Here is a 16,678-nt window from a genome sequence, read left to right on the forward strand (position 1 = left end):
CCCCCGGACCCCCCTAGAGGATGTGAAGTCCACCCCCAATTAAAACATGTTCATGCAATACTAAATACATTTGAAGCCTTTTTATATTCGTTTCAATTCAAAGGGGCTTTATTGGCATGAAAGTTAAATTAAACAATGTGGCCAAAGCATCACAATACAAAATAATTAACAACATTAACATACATTTCAAATTTTTACATATTATTGATGATATATATATACAGTGATACAATTACATTTCTGTGTGTGTGTGTGTGTGTGTGTGTGTGTGTGTGTGTGTGTGTGTGTGTGTGGGCGTGGGTGTGGGTGTGTGTGGGTGTGGGTGTGTGGGTGGGTGGGTGTGTGTGTCTCATTCACTGTCCCTCAGGTTGTGGCATGTGTATACAGATTGGACAGCAAGGTGTGCCTTGTCTCCTTCTCCTAGGAGTACTCTCAGTCTTGAGAGGTCATCAACCTCCTTGAAACCTGGGATTACAGAGTTCAACTTGTTCCAATAAATGCTCCTTACTTGGTTGAATGTTTGGCACTTCAGGAGGACGTGCATCTCTGTCTCAGTCTCACCTGTCGTACAGTGACCACATGTTCTGTTCTCTTTTGGTTGCCAGGATCTTTTGAGTCTTCCTGTTTCGATTGCCAGTTTGTGGTCACTGAGCCTGTACTTGGTTAGGATCTGTCTCTGCTTTCTATCTCTGACAGTAGAGAGATACTCTGCCAGCTCATACTCTCTGTTTAGAGACAGGTAACATTCTAATCTACTTTGGCTTTTAGTTTCTTCTTCCCAATGTTGTAAACAGTTGTCTTTACATTGTGTTATAATGCGTTTGACTGTGATTGGTGTTTGGAGAGCAGTGTTGTTGAGAGATTGGTCAGAGTGGCTCTGAGAGGGGGCAGCTAGCCTCAGCCTCAGCACCAGCTGACATAGGGGACTCTTCTCTGGGGTTAGCTCTTGGCTTTGGAGGGCTTTGCAGTGGAGGGTGTCTCGGGGGCTGGACCTAAGGTGGTTAAAGAATGTCAGTGCTCTCTTTTGAGTGTTAATGATCAGTGGGTATCTGCCTAATTCTGCTCTACATGCATTTGTTGGTGTTTTTCTCTGAACACGTAAAATGTATCTGCAGAATTCTGCATGTAAAGACTCTGTTGGATGTTTGTCCCAGCGGGTATAGCTCTGGTGACTGAGTGGACCCCATACTTCACTACCGTACAGCGCAATGGGCTGGATTACACTATCAAAGATTTTGAGCCAGATTTGAATTGGAATTTGGACATTATAAAATGTTCTCTTAATTGCATTTAGAGCTCTTCTGGCTTTTTCTTTGAGTGCATTCACTGCCATGTTGAAACTTCCTGATGCTGTTATGGTTAAACCGAGGTAGGTGTAACTCATACTATGTTCGATGATATGATTATTTATGGTAAACTGGTATTTGTTCTTCTGACATCTGGGGCGTTTTTGGGAAACCATCAAATTAGTTTTCTTCATATTGACTGCCAGGGCCCAGTTCTTACAGTACTGGTCTACTATGTCCAGCTGTTGTTGTAGTCCTTGTTCAGTAGGAGACAGCAGAACAAGGTCATCAGCATAAAGCAGACACTTCACCTCTCTCTCTAGGAGGGAGAGGCCAGGAGCAGCACAGTGATCCAACTGAACAGCAAGTTCATTTATATATATATATTAAATATATATAATCTGTCCACAATGTCAATACGTTTCTCTGTTTGAAGTGTATTGGTCTTTTGTAGAGATTTTTCATTGCCAGCTAAAATCGTGCCTATAGGGCAGCAAATTGGTCAAAACCGGCCCTGGTGTCATCCCCGCAGCACCCCCCATTTGAAACATGTTCCCACGGCTATGTACAAAATACATGCCGCAGTTTTTGCGTGGCTGTGTCTTTAGTTGCAAGCCCAGTGGGCGATCTGTTCATCTGTCATACTGATCATACAGTCAATGTTTTACTTGCTTTTAAGCGCTTTGAGAACCAGGAAAAGCCCTTTATAAATGTAATGTATTATTATTATTATTATTATTATTATTTTTATTGATATGATCATTATAGTAAAAAATAAGAGAATAAAGTAAACAGGTATAAAATACTGTATGACAGTAAAACAAAGTTGTTATTAATAAAGAAGAATACAGTTTGAAAGGGGACTGATTTGTAAAATATCCAAAAAGAAAATCTGCTTACAGTTCTGTTTCATATGGATGTTGAGAGATGTATCCATAGATCTCTTCATGTTGCTCTCAAAGTGCACCAGATTGATGCTTTTAACTTAAACATTTAAAAACAAATCTTCCCGGGGGAGCATGCCACCCGGACCCCCCTAAAGGGTGTGAGGTACCCCCCCCACTTAAATTGTGTCCACATGGATATGAAACTAAATACATTTGCACACATCTTGTGTCCATATCTTTCTGTTGTGGTGGTCATGCCACACCGTGCACGTGCATGCATGCGCGAGTCATGGTGAGATATCTGGATTAAGAGGTTGCTTTTTCTTTGCACAGCATGAAAGAAAGGCCCAATGAATGGGCTTTTTTTTTGTTTTTTTAAGCACAGGTCAATAATTTGTACGGCCCTCGGAGGATGTTGAAAAAATTATAATGGCCCTTGAGAGGAAAAAGGTTCCCCACCCCTGGTCTATATTATCCTTGAAATAAAGGCATTTTCAGCGTTATCTGCATTTGGGTCCTGCTTGCTTCACTCACCGTAACAGTACGAACCCACCAGATATGGGCCCAGCAGATCCTTTTGAGCAGGAATATTTGGAGTTTTCCTTTTTTTTGGATAACTGCTCTGATCGATGGAGGGGAGCGTCCGGGGTTCAGCTGTGAGAGGCTGCTCTGGCAGAGGTGCGCCAGATGACTATGGAGAAACCAGACTTGGTGAAATTCCTACCTAGCTGGATTTTGGATTTCCTCTCGGTTTGTTATCTCCCAATATCCATTTTGACACCACGCGCATCGGTGTGTTCCATTTGGAGTCGGCCGTTGCTTCTGCCCCAGTTCCTGCTCCTGTCCAGGAGCCGTTGTCTGGAACTCGTCTGGCTTTTGGAGGTCCACAGAGCCTCCAAACGGCTCCTAAAAGAAGGAGTCGCAAGTCCAGGCTAGCAGCCTGAGCCCCAAGAGCCATGGTTCCGGCCCTGGTTCCCGGCCCCAGCAGCCATGGTTCGAGACCCAGTTCTGGCCCCAGCAACCATGGTTCCGGCCCCAGTACTGGACCCTACAGCCATGGTTCCAGCCCCGGTTCTGGTCCTAGCAGCCATGGTTCCAGACCCAGTTCTGGCCCAAGCAGCCATGGTTCCGGCCCCAGTTCTGGCCCCAGCGGCCATGGTTCCGGCCCCAGTTCTGGCCCCAGCAGCCATGGTTCCAGACCCAGTTCTGGCCCCAGCAGCCATGGTTCCGGCCCCAGCAGCCATGGTTCCTGCCCCGGTTCCTGCCCCAGCAGCCATGGTTCCAGACCCAGTTCTGGCCCCAGCAGCCATAGTCCCCTCTCTAGTCCCTCCTCTAGTCCCTACTCAAGTCCCTACTCAAGTGCCATTGGAGGTTCCGCTGGGGGTCCTGCCAACTCCATGTCCTGTCCCGTTGGGGTCCCCGCCGACTACTCTTCTGCCGGGGGTCCTGCCAACCCTATGTCCTGTCCCGTTGGAGGTCCCGCCGACTACTCTTCTGCCGGGGGTCCTGCCAACCCTATGTCCTGTGCCGTTGGAGGTTCCGCTAGGGGTCCTGCCAGCTCCATGTCCAGTCCCGTTGGAGGTCCCGCCGACTACTCTCCTGCCGGGGGTCCTGCCAATCCTATGTCCTGTTCCGTCGGAGGCCCCGCCATCACCTGTCTCGCCGGAGGTCCTGCCAACTCCTGGTCCTCTTCCGTGGGGGATCCTGCCGAAGCCTGTCCCACCGGCTCTGGTTCCTGTTCGGCCGACACCAGGTCCTACCCAGCCTCCGGAGCTGTCTGGTCTTCGCCCTTGAGCCCGGCCCCCTGAGAGCCCGGCCCCTGAGAGCCACGGTCTTCGCCCTCGAGCTCGGCCCCCTGAGAGCCACGGTCTTCGCCCTCGAGCCCGGCCCCTGAGAGCCGCGGTCTTCGCCCTCGAGCCCGGCCCCCTGGGACCCCAGCCCCCTGAGGGCCGTGGTCTTCGCCCTCGAGCCCGGCCCCTTGAGTGCCGCGGTCTTCGCCCTCGGGCCCGGCCCCATGACTCTTCCTGCCGCGGTCCTCACCCTCGGGCCCGGCCCCCTGACTCTTCCTGCCGCTGCCTTCGCCCTCATGTTCGGCCCCCTGAGTTCGCCCGCTGTGGCCTTCGCCCCACCATTGACTCTACCTTTCCCCCGGGCCGTCCGCCCGAGTCCCCCACCTTGGACTCTGCCTTGCCCCCGGGCCGTCCGCCCGAGTCCACTGGACGTGGATTCTAAAAGTACAATATACACTTCTCGCTAGAAATCTAATCAAAAAGCATTTTAAAGGCCAAACTATTCTACAATTTCGGATTTTCCAGAGAGGGTTATTTGTGAATAAACGAATAAACGGGAGCATGTTGTTTCTTACACGACCACTAGAGGTGCTACACTTTAAAACGTGGCTATGGGTCGTAATCTAAGCTGCTTAAACAATCGACATATTTGGTCGTTTTTTGTGGGAGGACAGGCTGCTCAATGTAGGTGCGCAAATGCGCCTTCTTTCAAATGATCCGGTGCTCTTTTTTGGCGGGGGGTGCGCATGCGCACCTGCGCACCAGTTATGTGCAGCCCTGATAATAACCCTCACTGTACATTAACGGTGTGGTCTTGAGAGTGTAGACACAACACAAGGGAACCTAAACATTGAGATTGGGATGTTGAAATTGGTATTTTTCATTGTTTTAATATTTTTTATTGATCAGCTTATTTCATTGAACAGGAGCACTTTGTTCAGAATATAAACTCATATTTCAACATCCAGTATAGGCAAATCACAACAAAGAAAAAATTGAATGAATAAACAAATAAAAAGAAAATAAACAAAAATCTAAACAGTAACAGAAAGTTAGATTAAAGCTGATAAAGCAATGGCTCATACGGTTCATATTTCATCATGTATCATGTAAGACTCTTCACACCCTGGACACTTCCTGCTTGCTCTTCTGCCCTCCGGTAGACAGTACAGGTCAATTAAATCAAGGACAAACCGACTGAAAAACAGTTTCTACCCCAGAGCCATACAGTACGAGAACTGAACACCGTCAAATGCTGAACTAGCACACACACAGTAACAATTTGCAACTGCACTACTTTTTAATAGTTTTATTAATTTATTAACTGATCGACATCAGAGATGCCAAATATTGACTCCCTGCGTTTTTTATATTGTAAACTGTATTTAAATTATGTGTGGGCATGTATGCATGTTGGTATGGATGTGTGAGCATATGTTTATGTGTGTATATGTTTATATGTTTATATAGATATATATTTTTTCGTTTTATGTGGAAATGCACTGCGAGAATTGCTTTTTAAAATGTTGTTGTACCTGGTGCGATGACAATAAAGGAATTCTATTCTATTGTATTCTATCTATGTAGGAGGCGTGTGGCGCAGTGGATAGAGCCTTGGTGTTCGGATCAAGGGAGCACAGGTTCACGCCCCACTGCAGTCAGCATGTCGTTGTGTCTTGAGACACTTCACCCCAAATTGCTCCTGGGGATTACCCACAGTATTGAGTATGTAAGTCGCTTTGGATAAAAGCGTCTAACAAGTAACATGTAATGTAATCATGGGTTGAAGAAAACAGAGGGATAACTTCACACATTTATAATCCTATGACCTTACATACTGTGTACACCTCTTCATATACTTTTTTGTAGAAATATACATATTCAAATGAGCAGTGTTATAGTTAGCAGGTCAGCATAACTTTTCAGAGATCTTCACCACACCAGTCACGGTGTGTGAAACGTTATTATTTCACCGTTTGCAGCCAGGCATTTCCATTACATATGCAATAATGTTGGGTTCAGTGACATACACATGGCCCAAATTAATCACGCTAAATTCCAGTTACCCCTCCCCACAGTAGCTGTTATTCAGTCCCTTGTTGAAAATGTGTGAGAGACAATAAAAGTTGGAGTTCAATTATTTTTGTCCAGCCAGGCGGCAGGATGTGCAGTCAGTGTTTTTGTTTAGGCAGACATTTTTAGAAGCCCAGAGAGACAAAACAATGTGTACAACGTCATTAGAGGGGAATATGGGATGGGTTGACCCTCTCACACAAACACAGGGCAACAATGTAGCACGCGCACACACACACACACACACACACACACACACACACACACACACACACACACACACACACACACACACACACACACACACACACACACACACACACACACAGGTGCACACACACTCCACCATACATGTTGTGAAGTAACTACAGAACAAATACATGTTATCACCTAAACTTGGGCAAGTAACCCCCACATACATTAGTTCCCTGGACTTTTACCTTACAGAGTTATCATTAATGTTGGTGGATTTAAAACAGGAAGACACAAACAAGAACGTGCGCACAGGCATATTGTCATACATTTCCTGCTCTGGTCTTTTCCACTTTACCTTGTGTGGTCTCTATATTTAGCTCGGTCCAGGGAAACCAACCAACACAGGCAGGAAAACTAAGTTGGGAAAGAATTGAAGGAAGTCTAGTGGTCATTTAGACAAACAAGTCAGACACTGGGATCAGTGCTGGCTGAACACACAGCAGTCCTACATGGCAGAGACAGGCAAAGGGCTGTAGGATGATAGAGGGCCATCTGAAGAAGGAGTTAGGACATCGGAGAGCTATGCTGGGCTCAGCCTTTTGGATCCAGCTGGATTTGTGTTTTGATGTGGATTTGAACAGACAAAAGGTGGATCTGTACATGAACATGTTTAAAAGAAGGATCCATGTGCTCTGCTGGTAGATCTTGGCTGGTGGAAGTCTCAGATGAGGTAAGGTGCTACATAGCTGTCTCAATGTTTGAATAAAAACCTTCAAAAAAAAAAGCTTCTAACTTAAAAAACAGTGGTCTCATAGCGTCAAACTTAATTACTTTGGAAAGGTTGAACCTAAAATATATTAATGTTATCAGCTAAATGGGAATTGTAATGTAGGCCTACTCTTTTTGCATTTTGTGACCATGTTGTGCTGTTTTGTATAGACAATGATCATGTACCCACTGTAACTCTCCCTTCTGTGAAAGATTTGGCAGGATAGCTGTTTTTGTCAACACTTACTTTTTACTTTATATTTGATTGAGTCTTGGGTATAGTTTTTGTCCTTGGTACAGTATTTCCAACTTGCTGTGTTACATTACATGTTACTTGTTAGACGCTTTCATCCAAAGCAACTTACATACTCAATACTGTGGGCAATTCCCCACAGGAGCAATTTGGGGTGAAGTGTCTCAGGGACACAACAACATGCTGTGGGGTTTGAACCTGTGCTCCCCTGATCCCACCACCAACGCACTATCCCACTGCACCACACGCCTCCATGGCAGTATGTGCAGATTATTGTAAAACAGCTAGCAGAACAATGGAGTGAATTCACATAATGACCGATCCTATGGACAGTACATTAGGTTTCACACACAATTACAAAATGTTTTTTATAACAATTAATTCATAATTGTATCTGTTTATAAAAAAGGTATATGATTACCCTGTATTATCCGGTACAACACATAGCATTATGCCTTTTACATCATTGGTTAGACCAGCATGAGAGCCTGTGAGTCAGACAGGACTCTTTACTCTGATCCTTAAACACGTTGTTGCTGTAGAAAAATATATATATAATTCGGAATAGCTGCCCTTCAGATTTAGGCGTTTTGTTTAATCTGTTAATAATTTTAATTTAGTAAGTAAAAATGAGAAAATAAATGCTATGTAAATGTTCAGTTTCTATGTAGTTGAGTGAGCTAGCATGGAGCATCTATTAATGACATTATTTATGTAGACATGTAACTGCAAACACAATCATCTTGCAATGTGCCCTAACTGCTCCTCCTTGAGTACTATACGTCCTCTATGGTAGTGGAACACAGCCTTGGACAAGCCATCTCAAAATGAGTGTTTAGACCGTGTAAGGTCAGTGTTGTAATTTGTGGCTCAATTGTTGCACTACTGAAATGTCCTTGATATTAACTGTTCATGTGCAAGGTCTCTAGTGGTCCCAGAAATAGTTGTTATGAGTGAACTGAAGAAGCATATTGAAATGAAAAGTGGGATTTCTGAAATACATTTGAACACATGTCTTTATTTATTGGGTATAAATGGGTGTCTTTGGTGCATCTTTATCATCGGTAAACTAAAAGAAACAGAAACATTTGTTGTTGATTAACTACATTTATATAAGCTGTGAGCTCCAGTGACACTATTGCCTTGTTGGACACCGTGTCCTCATCCAACTGAATGTCAAGTGGCTCTGTAAAGGGCATTTAAAGGGTACAGTACGCACCGCACTATAAATATAATGTGCACATGAATATGTAAAATCTGACAAACGTTAGATGTTAGCAAAAAGCATCTTAGTCGAAAGAATGATTCCATACTCAGTTTATAACAGCAAAATATTAATTATGGCAACTGTTTTCTAAGTATGGGAAAAAAAAACTTGTCCACACCAATTTAAAAAACCCATACCTGGCTTTTATTTACGGGTTTGCATTCTTGTGTGTGCACAGCTGTGAGCATATCATAGTGACAAAGCAGACACACTGAGCAGTCCCTGACTCCACTTGATTTATAAGTCGCTAACACACACACACACACACACACATTTTTTAATTATAAAGTCTGGTTTTATGGCCTACTGCTTAGCACTGTTAAGCAGTTATAACCCAATGTACACACTCTGCTCAGCACCAAACAACCTACAGCAGGTTGGCTGGTGATCGTGGTGCAGTATTTGCCTGATACAGTGCCAGATGTGTTTCTCATGAGTATTTGGATACCAAAACTACGGTGGCCTTCAGGTAGAAATTCATTACAATGACTAAACATTTGCTGCAGTTTCAAAAACGGTGCAAATTTAAAAACACGAATGTGCTACAACACATGCAAACCAACTTGGCAACACATGCGCATTATTTACTAAAGGCACTGCATAAGCAAAATGCTGAAGATACAAAATGCTGCAGAGCCTGTAGGTCAAAATACAACGAGAACTGTTTCTAGAGGACCCTAAAAAGTGGGACTGGAGCGCTTGTTAACGTTCAGGGATTATAAAGTAAGCCAACTGTCACTGGAAATGTCAAATATAGCTTTTATTGGCTTATTTTAACAATGTGAGCAAACAATTCCTTCCGATATTATTGCAGATCTGCTGTAAACTAGCTACTGTAGCTAACAAAGCTAACCTAGTCATTCAAATATACTGACAAAACACTTACAGTTATAAAAACAGACTAACTCTGCCAACAGAAACAGTTGGCCAATTTTATAATCCCTGAACGTCAACAAGCGCTCCTGTCCCAGCTGAGTCGTCACTTTTTAGTGTCCCCGGGTGTCCGTTGTGTTTTGAGTTTCTTGCATCGCTTTGTATTTGCAGTGTTTCCTTTATGCAGCCCTTTTAGTAAATGCTGCGCATGATTCACCAAGCTGGGGAATGTTTTCTAAATGCTGCATGTGTTTTTAATTTTGTCATGATGTTTCTTCATTTCCATTGGTTTTGGCCCATTGCACCTGTTGGCCACCGTACGAAAAGAGCTAGAAGGAGAAAGAATATTGGATTCTAACTCATTTAGTTGAAAAACACCTGCTCTTTATCAATTCTAATTGCTACATGTCTGCTAACAGGGATCAATTTATGCAAAAAATGAATATTTTCAGTTTACATCTTGCCCACTTGCAATATTCTTCAGTTTCTTTTGCTTGATCATTAGTTGGTTGTATAAACCAGACTTACAAACCGTATTTAAGATATGTACTATGTGATAACAGCTGTGAACACATACATACATACACACACACACACAGACACAACCACACACATTATTCATACATAGACTTAGAGGCCATCTGCTGAGCCAAGGTCGCTGTAACATCTGTCTCCAGCTGCAGACCGCACATGACTCCAACATGTCTAGTCTGCTCCCATATTCACCTCCATTCCTAATGTGCTCCTTTTAAATGTGAATTCACACCCACTTTGAGAGCAACACAGTTCTAGAATGGTCTCCTTTACTGTAAACAGCTAGAATAAAATCGGATATACAGTTAAAACCTGCCTTGGGTTTAGGTTACAATAGCAAGCATACCCAGGTGAACACTTTTGATCTGGTACAATTGAAGTAATAATATAATTTACTCAAGTGTTATAATACAAAAACTGTGCAAATGCCTTTTCCCGAACATAAACTGGTATTAATAAATAAAGAATGTGCAAGCATACCTCAGACCAGCGTACTGAAATAAGTGTGTTCGATATAATGAGGAGATCAATAATTTGAGCGCAAGGTAATCTTTTCGAAATGTGGGTTTGCCTGTTACACTAATTGTGTGTTATTATTTTAGCAGGTTGCAAAGCGTTCTTTAAAATATCAATCAAAGACGCAAATAATCATCCTTCTGACGTTCCAGCAGCTTTATAAGGATATTATTTTTAATATTTACAACATGTTCCTCTACCCCAAAAGAGAGAATGAAACACAGATAAAACACACTGCCTTTAATGTGACTTTACCATGTGGGTGTGGGGTTCAGGATGTGAACATCTGTAAGCAGAGTTAGGAGGGTTACCTTATAAATGAAATTTGTTACTGTTACTACTAACAAGTCAAATCAGTTACTCATCAATATCACAATACAAAAGTAATGTAACCCGATTACTTTCTGTTACTTTTGGATTACTTCAATATTACATTCACTGCCAATTAACAAGAGAAAATAAATATCAATACGATGTTTTTTACCTAAGTGTATTCTGTAAGACAACAAATCATTAGATAAGAATGAACAATTTAGTAGTACAAATGTGTCCTCTTAAATTATAGGCTAGCACTACAGGATATTATAGTTTGCTAATTCTGTTTTAGGTATACACATAAATGAAACTTTCGGTTAAATAAATCAGGTGTTTACCTACTGCATTTAAATAAAAATATTTAAAATAAAGAAGGATGAAAGCGGACTAAATTAAAACCAAAAAGAAAATCCAGGCAGTGCATCGACCTCTAATATTTTGATCTTTATTTTGAAGTGATTACATAATCCGTCACATGTAATGTTCTCATAACCTGTGTGTGTGTGTGTGTGTGTGTGTGTGTGTGTGTGTGTGTGTGTGTGTGTGTGTGTGTGTGTGTGTGTGTGTGTGTGTGTGTGTGTGTGTGTGTGTGTGTGTGTGTGTGTGTGTGTGTGTGTGTGTGTGTGTGTGTGTGTGTGTGTGTGTGTGTGTGTGTGTGGGGGGGGTCACATGCTGCTGCTCCAGGCTGCTGTGTTTACCAACATGAGGAGGCGGAGGTCAGCGTAGTGTAGCTCCACCATGGGAGCCTCTGACAGCAGCAGCAGAAACACACTGCTCTACAGCCAGAATGCTGTCACGCTGCTGTACGGGGGGTAAGATCTGAAATATAGATTTATAACAGCTACTTTCTGTGACAGCTAGAACGTTTATGGGCTTGTTGCCTTTCAAGAATATTGGACCAAATTACAGTTTACAGTTTAGGCAAGTAGTTCTCTGCTCAGCTTTAGTACTTTGACTTTCTTGTGTAGTTTAGGCTGTCAGTGATGGGCTGAAGCAGTGTGTGTGTGTGTGTGTGTGTGTGTGTGTGTGTGTGTGTGTGTGTGTGTGTGTGTGTGTGTGTGTGTGTGTGTGTGTGTGTGTGTGTGTGTGTGTGTGTGTGTGTGTGTGTGTGTGTGTGTGTGTGTGTGTGTGTGTGTGTGTGTGTACGAGAGTCTCTTTAATCAACTCCTCCCAGCTCTGTTCAGAAACTGGAAAAAAGTGAAACATGTACAAACCACAGACTGTCATGGCGAATACAATCGCTGCATTAATTCTGTCTTTAGGACGTTTTTGTGAGTGTGGACGGAGCAGATACAGGTGAGTTTAGCCTGATTGATCCATTCAGAAAACACGCATTTTAAAAGGTTTTTCGCTTGCCGTCTTGTCTGCAGACTTGTCAAAGCATTAATTCATGTTTTTTTCTAACCGGTATCAGTATGTAGTTACTTCAGCATCATTTTGAAACGTGTATTACAATTAAATCACTGTAAAATAGGTTAATTTTGTTGTAGTTGGTTTCCACCACAGTATTTACATGGAAATAAGCCCCGCCCCCTCTCTAGCGCGTCCTGTTTGTGCGTGTGCGTGTGCGCGTGTGTGTGTGTTGAGAAGAACAAGTTGGCATTCCCGTTGTGTAGCATTGCTGGATTGGTATTTTGTGAAAGTTAAACATATGTTAATATGTGGCAGGGCTTTGAAGAGCATTGTAGCCTACTTTGTGTCTGTGCAGGTGTGCACCTTTGTATTTTATATATTGTCTGAATGGATGTCTGTTTATGTACCTACTAGCAGTCTATGTCACTGGACTACGACTGAAATACACAATGACGCATCGCAAACCAGAGGCAGAGACACAGTGACCCATTGAGGAGGCAGAAAAGCACAAGTCATGCTAAAGGGCACAGCTGACTGTAACATGCACAGCCGGGCTGTGAAATCAAACGGAGGAAAAACATAAGAATGTGTCAGTGTGTGTATCCCGTAGCAATTGACATATAACTCATTAATGTTTTACGCAGTTTGGAAGCAGCGTGATTTCCACACAGACAAAGTGAAGGGAAACCTTTCAAAAGTTCAGAATGGCCTGCTTGTTGTTTGGGAGGTGGCGACAGGTCACGCTGTCAGAAGCACGTGAAACAGATTAGCATGCTCATTTTAGTTTTATTTATGCATCTCCTTTAATATTTGATTTATGCTTTGACTTAAACAGTGGCAGCACAGTTAAATCCAACTCAATTCCGAGGACTCAGATGTAATGACAAGTTCAACACCATGACATGGTATCGGGTCAAGGTCAAAAGACAAAAATGAGTCTCTGCCAAGATCAAGCTAGAACAAGTCAGTTATTCACCCAAGATTTGGTGCTAATGTGTGATAGGAACAGTCAAGAATAGCTGCTGTAGTGTTTTGTGAAATGATGGAATATAGTCTGGCTGGGGGGCTTTCTGTGATGAAGTGTCTGTGTGGGTTTCCTCCAAGGACTCTAGTTCTCTCCCACACACAAAAGACAGACGGGCTCTGAATATTCAAATACCTGTATGTGCATTTTAGTGTTTGCCTGTGATTAACACTGTATGCTCTGCAGTAAAGCAAAATCAAACAGGTATCAGTTAATATATCCTTGTTGTGCAAAAATGATCACATTATGCATGTCATGTTTTTTTAGTGGATGTGTTATTTTGCATCTTGTTCTCCACTGTCCATGGTAATCGTAGCAATATTAACACAGCACTATTCCAGGGTAGATGTCACGGTAGAAAACTGTAAGTGATGTCTAATGGCTACTGCCATAGGAAGAGCAGGAAGAGCTTATTAAGGTACTCTGGTCATGTGCATTATGGAATATTGACTTCTAAATGAGGTTTAAGACGTTCATCACTCCAGAGAAATCTCAATACATCTGTCATGCTCTTCTATGGGAATCTGCAATAAGGCTTCTATCATATCTATGCTCTCTGTCTGAACATCAACACTGAGTGAGATTCAGATGAGGGCCGTCCTTACGCTTTCAGCTAATGCTTGGCAGCCTGCAGCATGTGAGGAAGCATCACACACAGGGTTCACAATCCTCTCAAATTATTTTAACTTTGACCTTGAATGCCAATGATCTTGTAAAGGGCAACCAATTAGAAGACAGCTATGACACAGGACAGGCTAGCATGGAAGGTAACCATAGAAACAAAACTAACTAGCTGTTTTCAACGAAAGGCTCTACACACATCCTCGCAGTGAGCGAGAGCTGCATCATGGGAAGGCAGCTTCAATGCCAGATCTTCATTTTGAAACAGCCAATGAGGAGACTCAAACACTCTTTGACAGTTTTCTGCATTACTAGAGTTTTTTTATTTGAATTTGATGCTGTCAGGCAGAAATATCACATTAGCTTTGCTATCAAACCTCATGGTGCAGGCCTGACTTTACGGATGTGTTTTTCCAGTTGCACTTGAAATGTATCTCTCAGTAGGATTGGAGATTAAGCTAACATGGCCTTCCTTTCAATCACAGGTTAGAAATTATGGGAAAGATACCCAATCTCATAAAAAAGGTTTTTATGAACACAATGAAAGCATATTATGCATAATGTTAACTATCACCACAAAATATTCACATTTGTTTTCCTCCACTATGCCAACATTAACTCCTGGCCCAGTCAGATGCACATTGACTTGACCAGAATGCTGTGGGTCTGTAAATAGACGCTGTATGTCGTGCCACTGACAGATGGGTCTTGAAGTGCTTGAGTCTCTCAACTACTCCTGTTATTGTGCAATGTGTAATGAACACACAACCTCTAGCCCCTTGTGACCCTGCACAGGATAAGCAGGTGTTACTAATGGAGACATGGAAAGTCTATTTGAAGCTGTCTCCATGCTCTTGAAAATGGAATTCCAGTCATTTAGATGACGTTTAACAGGAAGCAGTCACCTTTATGTGTCAAATGCTTAAAGAGGCGCTTTCTGCTGTTTCCCTTTCCTGTTCTATAGATTTGTGTGCATGTAAATGGTCTGCAAAGGCTCAAATCCCTGTGTTTACTCCCACTTGAAACGGACTCATCTGTTTACTCCTGTGCACTAGTGACATCACTATGTAACACTCAAGTTCCTATTGGCTAGTGCTCCATCACATTGTACATGATAGGCTAAGGGGCGGGACATCTCTAAGTGACAGAACCCACCAGAGCTATAATGGGGATCCTCAGTAGATCCAAAGAAGCTTGTCAGTTAATCCAAAATAAATGTTATTAAACCAGTTTAATGCACCTTTAACACTCAGCCTACCCACAAATCCGGCTCATTTCCTGGGTGACACAGTGAGATTGTCAGAGCAGACTGGGCTCTGGTTTCAGACAGAGGGTGAAAAGAGGTGCTGCAGTACAGGCAGTATGAGAGAAATAAAGATCAATTTGAACATTAAAGCATGGAGACATGTCCTAGGAAAGGGATAAAACACAATTATGAACCTGAAAATTAGGGTCATAGACATGTTTCATTTTTTTTTGCTAGGAGGGCCTTCTTTGCTTATTGGCATCTGACCTTTTGTAATCTATTTCACAGTAGTCTTTTAACACTGAATGATCACATTATGTTCAGAAAGTATTCAGCAAAGCATTAATCTGGTGTCAGGACAAAGGACATGCCTTAGAGATCAGCTATCTGACAGTAACAACATGGCGATTGCCAATGGCTGCTATACACCTGTATTCAGCATTAACGTGATTTTATGGATTTCGATGGAATTTTTCTCAAGCAAGCCAAGCTGCTTTTGTTTTGAAAAGGTACATTGGTTATGCTTTTGCTTTTGTAGTGTTGATCCTACAACAAATGACCACAGACTCTGCAGGCCTTTTCTGCTGGAGCACTTCCATTGTCTTACAGATCATTTTTTTGGTTTCATGGCGCGGATGGACGGTGTTTCCATGATGTTGATTTTTGAAGATGCTGCTGTGCCTAATTCAACATAGTTTTTGTTGCTGCTGCTGATGAAAATTCAAAAAATGCTCTACATAAATTACCTTGTTTTTTTGTTAGTTTTTTTTGTTCTAATGTAGCACAGGCACAAATGAATTACTTGTTGTGTAATTGTGTTATGAAAACTGATAATAATTAAACCTGGAACTGTTTTGGTTAACTTTCACTGTTTGGAAAAAGCTCTAACAAACCCCCAAACACCGTCCAGTGACTAACAGCACATAGACAGCTAGTGATCACAGTGTAGCATTTAGCAGCTAAAGAGCCACACATGTCTCCTTACAGTAGCAGCTGGTCATAGAGAGTAGGTAGGTACAGCTTTCATTCAAGAACAGGCAAGCAGAACAACTCCAAATAACATATCATGTTATTCTGTTAGTGCTGGAAGTATAAATGAGCAACTGTATGCTAACATGTTTGCCATCAAAAGTATATAATAATATATACATTTTCTGTTTATGGCTTGTTCCAGACTTAACAAAAACCACAGGGAATACATAAATATAAAACAAAACAAAAAGAAGCCATATTTGGATTTTCCTACAATTGACAAATAACAATACAGCAACATTTTGATGGCATTCTGTTGTGTTATGAAGGTTTTTATGCATGTAAATAGTCTGCAGTCACAAACCCTCAAAGTACACCCTGTAGCGAGTAAAACTCTAAAAGACCTGTCTATGCTGTCCCAGAACGCCTCGTTGGCAGGCTTGGAATTTTGTCATCTTAGGGGCAAGGCCATTTGGCCTTTTGTGTCACACATTTTTTCAGGGCGCAAATGCCACATGCCAGGGCACAAAGGCCATTGAGGGAAACTATTGGATTTGGAGCTTACATAACTTTTTGATAAGAAAAACACACGAATGACATGGAAAAATCACTTTTTTAATATCAATAATGTCAAACATGATATCATCATATAGGCTTATGCCTCCTTAGTATTACCATATATAAAATTAAATACTCTACTTTGAA

At 42.3% G+C, this 16,678-nt stretch overlaps 1 protein-coding gene across 6 annotated transcripts in view; it reads left to right on the plus strand.

Annotated features, from left to right (window-relative positions):
• rasgrp3 (RAS guanyl releasing protein 3 (calcium and DAG-regulated)) overlaps positions 1 to 16,678 on the plus strand; it is a 144,204-nt gene that overhangs the window by 10,136 nt on the left and 117,390 nt on the right. For 2 of the 6 annotated variants that reach the window (XM_079689265.1, XM_079689272.1), the window contains exons 1-2: positions 6,717 to 6,961; positions 11,442 to 11,569. The exons of 1 other annotated variant lie outside the window; for it this stretch is intronic. The gene's annotated coding sequence lies outside the window, so the exon portion shown is untranslated. Of the gene's footprint in view, positions 1 to 6,715; positions 6,962 to 11,441; positions 11,570 to 12,019; positions 12,054 to 16,678 lie in introns of those variants that run through there. 3 more of the 6 variants (XM_079689266.1, XM_079689271.1, XM_079689267.1) reach the window with 3 other exon arrangements.

The sequence above is a fragment of the Notothenia rossii genome, assembly GCF_949606895.1.
Source record: "Notothenia rossii genome assembly, chromosome: 6".
Classification (NCBI taxonomy): Eukaryota; Metazoa; Chordata; class Actinopteri; order Perciformes; family Nototheniidae; genus Notothenia; species Notothenia rossii.